Genomic DNA, 11,564 nt, shown 5'->3' with positions numbered 1-11,564 from the left:
TAACGCAGTTTCCTGGGTTCCGTATTGGAACCTTCCTGGAAGAGAGATGGCTGGTGGAGGAGGTAGTCACGCCTCAAGGTAAGTTTTTTTTTTTTTTTTTTTTTTGTTGAAACCGTTTATTGCAATCTCAAGTATATACAAGTATGGGCCTACAACCTTCCGGCCGGCCGCTAGAGTGACAGGAGCACCTGACAAACTTACAAAAGGGCACTTGGCGTTACAGAGAAGCAAATCAGGAGACATCAACGACGTACGCCACATGACTCTAAGCCCACAATACGGTTTCATTTTATACACACGCAACAACATAAAAAAACACACACCCGCAAGGCAACCCGCAATCGAAGGTAACCACACGTGCTCCTCGAATAAGGGACCCCGACCATCCGCAGGAATCTGAAGAGGGGGAAGGGAAACAAGTCCAGGACTGGGGGAACTCTGTGCCCGGGGCTGGGGGAGGGGGTCAACTAGGGGGACGGAGCCGGTGAGGCAGCAGGCAGCAGTGGTGGCTCGCAAATACCCCCGCGGTAGGCGTTCCAGGGGCCCCATATGTTCACCCACGCCCCAGGCTTGCCCCTCGCCACATACACCACCTTTTCTCGGAACATGCACCAATCCATATGTTCTTTCCAGGCCGACACCGCCGGGGGCCGCTGGGATCCCCACAGTTGAGCGATGTCACGCTTAGCTATCATATATCCCAGAGTCACCCATCGCGTCTGCGGAACCGAGTAATCAGTTGGTTCCCACACATTCAGCAAGCATCTCCTCACTTCAGGCAACAGTGCAACATGCGTAACCAGACGCAGGACCTCATGCACACACCGCCAGAATCGCTCCACCTTCGGGCATTCCCACAAAATATGCAAAAAAGTCGCCAAAGCACCACACCCACGCTTACACAACCCATCCTCAGCATAACCCATACGCAGAAGCCTTGGCCCCGTCATGTAAACCCGGTGGAGTATCTTAAGCTGGACGAAGTGAAGGCGAGCCGGTATGGCCACCTCCTTCGGAGAGGCCACCGCGGAAATCCAGTCTTCGTCGTCCAACTCCAGCCCGTCGGCAACCCAAGCCTCACGGAGGCCGGTCAGCAGGCCCGAGCGGTCATTAATCAATTTTTTGTAAATGAGGGAGATCGTGCTATCCGGAACGTGGCCATCCAGCACTCTATCCTCCAGGGGGGAAGACTCCGGGATGGAGGCGGCGTCTGGGAAGACGGAGCCCAGCGCATGACGGACCTGCAAGTACCGAAAGTATTCACTGCCCTGCAGCTGAAACTCCGTCTGCAGCGTCTCGAATGTTTTAAATCCCCCTCTCGTCCAGAGGTCCCCCACTTTACTGATGCCAATCGTGTCCCACTTCTCGAAGCCCTTCGAGGTCCACAGGGAGCCCAACCGCTGAGGCGCATACAACGGCGACGCCCGGGTCAAACGGTCCTTCCACCCCATAGCTGCATTGGCCGCGTGCCACACCCGCACCATGACACGCGTGGGCCCCGTCAAGCGGGGATCCGGCGCGCCAGAGTAGAGTGCTCGATTGTAGTCGCCACCGGGCAGGAGCATCTTGTCCATTTCAAATGCCGGGTTCAAGGCGGGCCCATAGAGGCCGTGATTAATTGCAGCTAGCTGGGAGGCCCAGTAATACCGCTTAATGTCCGGGAGGGCAATCCCCCCGTCATACCACGGGAGCGTCAACTTCGCCAGGGCTATACGCGGCCTCCTGTCCCAGAACAGGCGGCGCTGTAGATTCTCCACCTCACGGAAGTAGCGCGCCGGGACTAGGTCCATAGTGTTCTGGAGAGCGTACAGGAAGCGCGGCAACGACATCATCTTAAACAATGCCGCCCGGCCGAGCGGCGAAAGCGGCAGGTGCCGCCAGCGCGCGACGTCCTCCTTCAAGCGCTGGAGGGGGGGAAGCAAGTTTCGCTCGTAGCGGGCCGCCGGGTCCAGCGTGATATAGACACCCAGGTACCGAAACCCCTGCGAGGCAATCTGGATCGGACATCCCCGCGGGAGGACGGGAGCCTCCCCGGAAAGCACATAGACACATGATTTAGCCCAGTTGATGACAAGGCCTGAGTTACGGGCAAAGGAGCGCAGGACATCAACCAGGACAATCAGTGATTTGCGCGGGGAGGCTTGGTACAAAAGGATATCGTCAGCGTAGAGGGACACGCGGTCCTCATACTCGGGGGTCCAACGGAGACCACGGATGGAAGGGTGCCACCGCAGCCACTCCGCCAGGGGTTCCAAGGCCAATGCAAACAGGAGCGGCGACAAGGGGCAACCCTGTCGCGTGCCCCGTCCCAGCGCGAACGGGGCCGAGACTCGCCCATTCACTACCACCTGCGCTAACGGGCCCGAGTACAACAATTTGACCCAACTGATGAATCCCGGTCCAAAACCAAATTTCGCCAGCATCGCCCAAATGTATGGCCATTCGAGCGTGTCAAACGCCATGGTGGCGTCTAAGGACGCCAAGATGGCCGGCTCCCGCACAAACGGAACACGCGCGAGCACCCCGTGCAAGCGCCGCAGATTGAGGGCCGTGTTGCGATGGGGGATAAAGCCAGACTGGTCTTGGTGGACCAAATCGCCCACCACGCCGACCAGCCGGTTGGCAAGCACCTTGGCAAGGATTTTGGGCTCCGCATTCAAGAGCGAGATAGGCCGATAGGAGGTAACCCGGTCTCGGGGTTTCCCCTCCTTGTGGATCACCACGATTGTAGCCAGACGTTGGTCCGGCGGGAGGGAGCCCCGCGAGTGGGCCGCAAGGAACATCGCGCGGAGGTGGGGTGCCAGTACGTCCGGTCGCAGCTTATACAACTCGATAGGGATGCCGTTCGGGCCCATGGCCTTGCCAGATCCAACCGAGCGTATAGCGAGGGCAATTTCGTCCGAGGTAGGAGCAGCATCCAACGACTCCCTGTCCTCCACCGAAAGGGAGGGCAGCGCGATATCTCGAAGCAGGGCATGAGAATCCGCCTCCGAGCAGGGAGAGACCGGGGAATACACCTCGCGGAAATAATCCGCGAAGCAAGAGACAATGTCTTCTGGCTCGGTGACACGTACACCATCCATCCTCTCGATCAGCGGAACCACACGACTCGCTCTCTCCTTTTTATCCAACCACGCAATCAATTTACCAGCCTTATCACCCACATCATACAGTCGCCCCTGTTGCTCTCTACTGAGGCCCCTGGCTGCCTCCGTGACGAGGGCCCTATAGGCCGCTTGCTTAAGATGTAGAACATGCAGTGCAGCATCCGTCACCCCACTCCCCAAATCACCCTCTAGTTCAGTAATTTCGGCCTCCACTCGGGTCACCTCCTCCTGCTCGCGCCTCCGGGCATGGGATATGAAGGAGAGGGCCTCCCCCCTAATAACTGTCTTGAAGGCCTCCCAAAGGGAGATAGCCGAAGGGACAGACCCCACATTCTCCTCGAAATACCGCTGCAAGGATTTAATCAGGTCAGCGCGAATAGTGGGGTCGCGCAGATACCAGGCATTGATTGGGGCTACCCTGCCCTCCCCCCTCGGGAGGACACCAAAGTGCAACAGGAGCGGGGAGTGATCTGAAATACCCCGCGCCAGATGGCGCACCTCTCCCACCCTCCCAGCATAGGCCGCAGGGACAAGGATATGATCAAGCCGCGAGAGGCTACCATGGGCACCCGAATGGAAGGTGTATTGCAGCTGCGTGGGATGTTTTAAGCGCCAGCAGTCCACCAATCCCAATGTATCTAAAAGGCCGGACAGCCATGCCTGCGCCCGGGGGAGGTCCCTAGGGGGGTGACGATCCATAGTCCCAGAAACCACCGCATTGAAATCCCCCCCAACCACCAGAAGCCCCCCCGGAAGGTCAAGGAGGAGGCGCCCCAGGTCCGCGAAAGTGGTAGACTGTAGCCCCGGTGGGACATACACTGAAACAAAGACAACCACTTTGCCCTCCATTCTCCCCACCAAGGCAGTATAGCGCCCCCTCTCATCGTGGCGCACCTCATCTATTTCCAGCGGGAGCGAGTTCTTCACCATGATGCCCACCCCCCGCGAGCCCGACGTGAAGCCCGAGTGGGCCACCAAGCGATAGCCACGCCGGTTCATGGCACAAAAGGAATTACCAATAAGGTGTGTCTCCTGCAGAAAGACCACATCTGGCGAAATTCGTTTCAGATACTGCAGGACCACACCTCGCTTAATCCTATCCCCCAGTCCATTAACGTTCCAAGACAACAAAGTCAAGTCCCTACCCCCCATCGCATACAGAAGCCATCACTCGTCCCCCCAAGAGCACCTCAAAAACACCAATACAGTAAAGGGCTTGCCTTGCGGTAAAAACGAACAACACCCCACCCCAACCCACCCGTCCCAACAGAACACCCCCCTCCCGGCACCCCTGCATGAGCCCGAACAGCCCCCCCAAAGTGCAGTGTGCCTGTCGCCCCATAGATGAAAACACTAACTAGTCCCCCAGAGGAGGAGGGAAAGCCCCCAAGAGACCCCGTACGACCTCCACGGGAGGGGAACTTACACAATCAGTCAATGATGACAATAATGTTGTCCAGTGCAAGGCCTACTATTAGTCCCTCAGTCCTGATCCGGCAAGCCCTCCACACCAACCGCGCCCCCCCCACCCCCCCGGCCCCGGTCCCCGGGCAAAGTGTCCAACCAGTCCCCGGCCGCCTCGGGACGATCAAAAAAGTGCGTGCGGCCATCCACCTCTACCCTCAACTTCGCTGGAAAAAGCATTGCATACTTGAGGTTCAGGTCCCGTAGGCGACGTTTGACTCCGAGAAAACTCAGTCTCTGCTTCTGGACCGCCGGAGTAAAATCAGGATAGAAGTTTACGTCCATATTGTCGAGTCTGACCGGTCCTTGTTGCCTAGAAGTCTGCAGGATAGCGTCTCTGTCCCGAAAGTTGAAGATCCGAGCAATGAGAGGCCTCGGAGGGGCTCCGATCTTAGGTCTCCCTCCGGGGACCCTGTGAGCACGTTCCACTGCGAAGAGTTTACTCAGCCCCCGGGGCTGGAGACGGGTGAGGATCAGGTCCTCCACAAACAGATCCGCCGCCTCCTCCTCACGTCACTCCGGCACCCCGACAATGCGAACATTGTTCCTCCGGGCCCGACCCTCGGAATCTTCCAGTCGACGATCCATCAGGGCGCTCGCCTGGCCCAGTCGGCGCACCTCCTTTTGGAGGGCCGCCACGTCCGTTGTGAGGCCCGAGGAGGTGTGGGCCAAAGAGTCGACCCGGTCATTCGTCTTTGACAGATCGGCCCTCACCAGGCCCACATCCACGAGGACCGAGTCAATCTTTTGCGCCAGAGTGTCAAAGCGCTGGTCCACTGAGGCCTTCATCTCGGCGATGGCGCCCATGACGTCCCGGAGGGTCAGATCCGCGGGCAAAGCAGGGGCATCAGTCGGGCCAACAGGGGACCTACGCGGCGCCTCTGGAGATCCCTTCTGGAGGGTGTAGCGGTCCATGTTGTTAGACTGAGGGGCTGCGCCACGGCGGGTCGATTTCACCTTTGCCCGGTCGCCATCTTGTTTCGTGGACATGGCTCCAGTCCCCAAATCGTGCCAATCTCCTTGAAAAGGGCTGACAGACCGGTTCACGGGCTCCGGGGGAGGGCGACCACAGCTCCGAAGGGCGGATCACAGCTGGCGGGCCGGCAGGGCACCCCGATGAAGTCACACCACCGCACGCCGCCTCGCGACCCTACCTCGCTTGGCAGCAAGGAGGGCGCGAAAGCGAAAGTGAAAGTGCGGGGTACGCGAATCGCCCAGCCTCGCCCGCCGCTGTTGTTCACTTTGTCTCCGGATCGCCCCACAACTCCAATCCGGGGGGCCGGCGTGGAGAAGGCCGCAAACCGCAATCGATGTTCCCGCCGGTGTCCGAGGTCCGATTTGGAAACGGAAAACGGGTGGCACCTCAGCTCGGTCTCACGAACACAGTCCCCTCATCTAGGACAGGATATAGTCAGGATTTATGCAGGAGGTCGCGGAGGTCCTCGGGAGCCTCGCACCTACGCGGCCATCTTGGTTGCGCGCTAGGCTCCTGAAGTTTTTATTTTTATTTATTTTTTGCGCCCCCCCCTCGCCGCACCAACCTCTGTACATGGCATCCGACACTGCTGTTGACACCACTCCTTCCTAGAAAGAGCTATAGAACTCCAGAAAAGCTGCTATGCAGGATATCCATAATGGAAAATATTGTATCTCCCGCACACGGAGCTTTAAAGAGGAAGCGGGGACACCTGTGTGCCTGGAGCAAATCATTCACATGGTTGTAAAATAGGTGTACCTGGGGCTGGAAACTACTATCCCTGGCTTAGTGGGGTCCTGAACCCCATCTCACTTTCGCAACTTAAGTGCGGATGGTGTTGACACAGTTGTTCAAATATATGTTGTTACTACGCATTCCGTTGCAACGCATGCCTTTACCACGCATGCGTTACAACGGAATGTTTTTTCTACGCTTTGCCTTTACCTCGATTTTTCCTTTACCCCGCTTTTTCTTTTTTGGGGGGGAGACCCCCCCCAAACCCCCTTTCTTCTTTTTTTTGCCTTTTTTCGCAGGTCTCCGCCGACACTGAAAACGGACTGAAGCAGTTTTTCGGATTAGGAAGACGTTGTTCCGTGATGACGTTGCTTGCGTGGTAAAGATGGTCGTTGAAGCATTACGCGTTGTGAAGATGTTTACGAGGTAAGTGTACTGCTGTAAACGTAATGCGTAGAAAATGCTTTGTGGTAAAGGCTGTTTCCTCAGTTATTCATGAACCTTTCCCGTCTGCAGCTCTACAGACAAAAGATCTTAAGAAACAAAAGTAAGGGAAAAGGATAACACAAGTCCGGGATCCAAAGTTAGTCACAGTAAAAAAACAAAGAGAAAAAGAGAGGGTAAGAAAAGAGAGAGGGGGCTGGAAGGAAGACTGAAAGGAGGGACATACAAAAAGAAGGTAGACACTGTGTCAAGAAGGAAGGGTCGAAAGGATGAAACCATGGATGCAAGGGGGAAAGGATGGATGGATGGAGGTGTGAAACAACATCTGCATGGGTGGGTGAAAGGAAGTGGCAGGAGCCAATCAAGGGTGGATGAAGGGGTGGATGGATGAACGGATGTCGGATTGGAATGGTGAAAGGATCAATTGGTGGATTGATAAAAGGAGAGAGAATTAGTGGATAGATGAAAATGAATGGATGGGTGAATGTGTAAAAGGATGTATGAATGGTTGGAAGTGTAATTGAAAAGATGGACTATAATGAATATGAAAAGACGGATGGAATGGTGAAAGGATGGATGGATGGACGAATGGATGGATGCATGGATGGATGGATGAATGGATGGATGAAAAGATAGAAGGATACATGGATGCATGAAAGGCATATAGGGTGGAGAGACAGATGGACGGAAGACGGGCTGAAGGAACCTCATCTAGCGAGGGTACGGCTCTCACCCAATGGCCTTCGAAGTATGGCGCAAAGTGGGTGTATTTTAATTTTCTGGCTTCTTCCTTGCCCTGGCGTGCCCTTCAGTATCCTTGGCAAAACCCTCGCTACCCCTGTTCTTAGAGCTCATGCAAGCAAGGCAAGCTAAGGAGAGTTAGTACAGATCTATGTGCTAGGATTACTTTCTGTCGTTTGAACTCTGTGACCTTAACCCAAGCTCTAAGCAGCCAGTCTCCTGAGAATGCTGCTTAGTTTGGGGGCCTAGAGGCGGTTTCCGCCGGTTGCATGATCCTTGGCATTCGCTGCACATTGCCCTTGAGAGTTGGAGTGCCAGATAAGACAGCAGACGGGTGCTGACGTGGACAAAAGAGAGATAAGTGCGGGGCCGTCCTCTGTTTCTGTACATTCTGTACACATTCTTGGTACATTCCTGCACGAGTCACTCTCTTGACCTCCACACAGGCATCTTTCACCCAGAAAACATACAGGAAGTGTCAAATATGCATTATATTACATCATAATTCGAGCACGTGCTACAAATACTGTGTGGGCAGAGAAACAAAATGTAATTTGTTTCTTGTTGGGTATATTTCCACAGAAGTGTATTATTTATGCTTCATAACTCATGTTTTTTTTTTCCACAAGGAAAATATTTCTTCTTGTTGGAAAAATAAAATTTCCCCTGCATTCCTAATGATCCACACCTTCGATGGATTTACTCCTTCCCTTGACATGACTCATGCGTTTTCATGAGTCCAATAAAAAAAAAAGCATTGGCAAAGCCAAGAGTTCAGCCTTTACAGCAGACACAGCTTAGCTTATTGAAGGGTATATCTTTTTACCTTGTAAATGCTATATTCCTAAACGTAAACCCTTATCTCTCCACCCTCCATGTTTCATTCACCTACACATCCAGATGCAGCATGAGCCTCAGGGGTCGCTTCAACCAGAAGTGAGAGCGCTGATAACCACCCCAGACTTAGTGGGGTAATGCTAAATGATGGGGCCCCCCCTGCAGAAAGTGGCAAGGGGCCCCCGAGTCTCCCATATCGCACAGGTATTCATTGGTCTTGGGCTGTATGGGGTCCACGATTTGTTGTGGGCCCTTCGAGGGTTGGGGCCCCTCGTCCTGCAGGGGCTGCATGGACCTGTGTTACACCCCTGCCCAGACTGAGGGTTAATAAACAGACCCATGCCACTGGATATTGTATTGTATTGTATTGTAATTGCATTTCTATATCGCTTTCTACCCCTGACGGGGCGTCAAAGCGCTTTTCGGCAAGTAGCACGCTACTCCGGGACGCATAGACGATTAGTGTTGAATTAGTTTAGTGAAACATGCAAGTACATTGTAAGTGGTGGATATGTTAGTTATTTGGATTCAGAAGGATAGCAGATGGATAGAAGAGGAAAACAGGTTTGTATTTATATAGCGCTTCTTACCCCTGATGGGGTGTTGAAGCGCTTTTTTGGGTGAGTAGCGCGCTACTCCGGAAACCCATAAACGATTGTAATTGTAATTACATTTATATAGTGCTTACTACCCCTGACGAGGTGTTGAAGCACTTTTCGGCAAGTAACACGCTACTCCAGAACCCAAAAAGGATTAGTGGTGAATTAGTATAGGGAAATATGAAATTAATGCAGAAAGTGATGGCTAGCAGACTTCGGCGGGCAACCATCTAGGTGCATCCAGATGCCGCTTCACTAAACTCACACAAAATATCATTTGTGGGTTCTCACTCTATCCTGGCCTCACATCTTGGGGCAGTTTCTTTGTTTCTGAACGTGAGTCTGACACTTGGAGGGCAGTCTCACTCAGGGCGTCTTAAAGTTTTTCAGTGAAACACGTCTTACATCGCTTTTGAGCCTTACAGCGGAGCGCAGTGTCACTCACTAAATGTGTCTCACTTAGGATTGCCACCACCTTTCCCAGAGAAAAATACCAGCCATCTCTTCAAGTTTTAAGATTCTGCAAAGGCCGGGACATGAATCTTAAGTAAAACTTTATATGAAATTGTTTTGTATTCATTTTTAACATTACCTTTCTGTCTTTGTTTACTTTACTTATCAATCGTGGTCATTAGGCAACTGTAGAACACATTTTTAAGTGCTTTCTTCTAACATTTATTGTTTAAAGTGTGTACTGATAAAGCGGAAGAAAATACCGGCTTTAGGTGATTTTTGTATTGGTAGGGACATTAAAATACCAATCATGGGGGTATAAAACCGGCCAGATGGCAACACTAGTCTCACGTCTTAGGTGGGATTCCTACTCTCCTTGCTTGTGAGTCTCACACCTGAACTCAGTCTTACTTATAGAGTAGGAACTTCACATTATAAGGCTCAGTTTCACTTATTTACAGTCGGTTTCACACTCTGGTGCACAAACCTAGGAGCATCAGTCTTAACTCTGAGATGAGTCCACTGACTATCATGTGATGTGATTTGATGTGATTCCACCATCTGACCTCACGTGATGTAATTGGCAGCAATTTCAGCTTTTTAGCTCCCTGGTCGTTTTGAAACCCGGAAAAAAACATGTTTTTCACTCACAGAAAGTTACCAAATATATAATATTACACCACATTTGTGAAATATTGCACATATATGTAAATCAATTTATGAGGATACATTCATGCTATCAAACATATGCTTACAATCACAAATGGAAGCATTTCTGCAATAAATTCAAATTATAGGCTCAAATAATTTTGCCCATATGTTTACAATCACAAATGGAAGTATTTCTGCAATGAATTCAAATTATAGGCTCAAATAATTTTGCCAGTCGGTCCCTCGTCATCATCAGTTGATAATAGCGCGGCACAAAAACAAATAAAGTACTTTGAGTACAATAAACAATGGCAGATTTTATGTTCAGACCGGCAATGCTTTGCTTACATAAGTCCAGCCGCGCTCAGTCAGTGCGTCATCGCGCTCCTGTTACATAACAGCACTTCCGCTCGCGAGCGCGAGTCTGAAATAGAACGCCGTGTGCAGCCAAGTCACATTCCAACCCCGTGCGTCTCGCGCGGCCGTCAGGGCTCTCCTGGTCCCAGCGCAGGCTCAGACCGGACATGTTCCGACATGAAACTCACCTTTCCCGGCAAAGACGTCAAAGCGCTGGGCAGCTGCCCAGTTTGACTTTTTTCCATGTTCAGAATCTAAAACTAGCCTAAAAACATGAGCTAACAAAATCAATGAAGACACTTCTAAAAAAGGCCCGGTCTCACTTGCCTTCCATCTGGTACAGTGCTTGAAATGGAAATATGAGAGAGCGGGATATCACAGACCCAGGGTACATTTGTGCAACTGGTACTCTCTCATTAGACGTATTGAACCCCTGCTGAGAAGTGCAGGTCCTCAGGAGTGCAGGTATTCAGTGCCCTACAGTATCTATCCGTCCTAAGGACTGATCAGGAGAATCTGTAGTGCCTAGGTGTGGCTGGTTTGTAAAAGAGTGCTTTACTAATAAACCTAGTTGGCTCCTCCTGCACGTTACTCTGAATAATGCACTTGTAAAATGTACCAGATTATTATTGTGTGTAAGTGGCGCCATACATGTTGGCGTTTGGATAGAACAAACAGGGTGAGGCTCAAACCAGGTTGGATGATGACAAGAGATGTTTCTTTCCCTGTGTTCTAAGGTCAGCCGATGTTGGCTCTGATCTGATATTGACTGGTAGCTTATTCCACGGCTTGGGAGGTAGAAAAAACCCCAAAAGACTTGAGATGAATCGTTTGGTGGGGTGGATAAGGTATGGTGAGAGGAGCCAGTGAAGTTCCGCACAACTGCATTTGACATAATTCGCCGCCTGTGAAATCAGTCGCTTGGGGGACGATAGTAAATAGCATTCCAGAAGTCTATCCTGGATTGAATAAAGGCATTGACCACTGGGATCCTCAATTTGGAATCAATGACCAGCAATATTTTTCGACGGGTGACAGAAGCAGGTTTTAGCTATGTAGGAGACATGAGATCCAATATAATAGATACGACTACCCTGACCCGCACCTTAGAAGCCACCTTAAGATGGGGCATAGTGTTATCGGCCAGTAGATGCCCCTCATCTAACTTTTTAGTGAAATTAAGCGCACTTCCGTTTTACT

Source organism: Triturus cristatus, chromosome 12 (genome assembly GCF_964204655.1).
Source record: "Triturus cristatus chromosome 12, aTriCri1.1, whole genome shotgun sequence".
In the NCBI taxonomy this organism is placed as follows: domain Eukaryota; kingdom Metazoa; phylum Chordata; class Amphibia; order Caudata; family Salamandridae; genus Triturus; species Triturus cristatus.
This window is presented reverse-complemented; position numbering follows the sequence as displayed.